The sequence below is a fragment of the Halyomorpha halys genome, unplaced genomic scaffold (assembly GCF_000696795.3).
Source record: "Halyomorpha halys isolate HHAL.00 unplaced genomic scaffold, Hhal_1.1 Scaffold267.1, whole genome shotgun sequence".
In the NCBI taxonomy this organism is placed as follows: Eukaryota; Metazoa; Arthropoda; class Insecta; order Hemiptera; family Pentatomidae; genus Halyomorpha; species Halyomorpha halys.
In genome coordinates, this window is record NW_027111312.1 from 293,651 (window position 1) to 294,322 (window position 672).

Here is a 672-nt window from a genome sequence, read left to right on the forward strand (position 1 = left end):
GACAGTCACCCTCAATGCTTCGGCGTCGTCACTATCAAGTAGGCTTTCATTTGTTTTCGCTATGATTCGGGCTATTAATCTGTCCCCTCCTTTTAGAAAATGATTCAATTCCCCCGTCTCCCCAGTGATAGCTCCAAATCGGAAACAGCTTTTCTCAGGTCTTGAGCCGTTGCAGTACGGACCTGGACCCATTCTAGAGTTGTCGCGTGAGCTCCTGCCAACGAGACTTCCGGTAGTGGAGCAAGCTCTGGCGGGGGTGGCGGGTTGGCTGCCACTGAAGTGGTTGGTTGTTTTCGACTGGAGGTGGTTGGTTTCAGATGTTGTCGAGGTTCAGCACAGGTTCTCTTACTAAGCTATTAGCCATAATTCAAAAGTCCGCCCAAAAACAATGGAGAGAGAAACAAAAATAATACTAACGAAAAAGTTTCTACCGCTTAATGAAAAAAATTAGACTGAAAAAAAACAAGCTTCTCGTAATTAAAATTGGTTCGGTAATCCATGATCCCGGGTTTCGGCACCAGATGCGTGATAGCGTGTTCTGAACTCAAAAAAAAAGGAAAAGGGACGAGAAAATATACTCACGGTTGCTGATAATAGACTGCTTTATTCTGTTCAGTAATCCTCTATTTATACTTTCTAGAGTTGTTGACAGAGGCAGTTAGGTATTAAGAT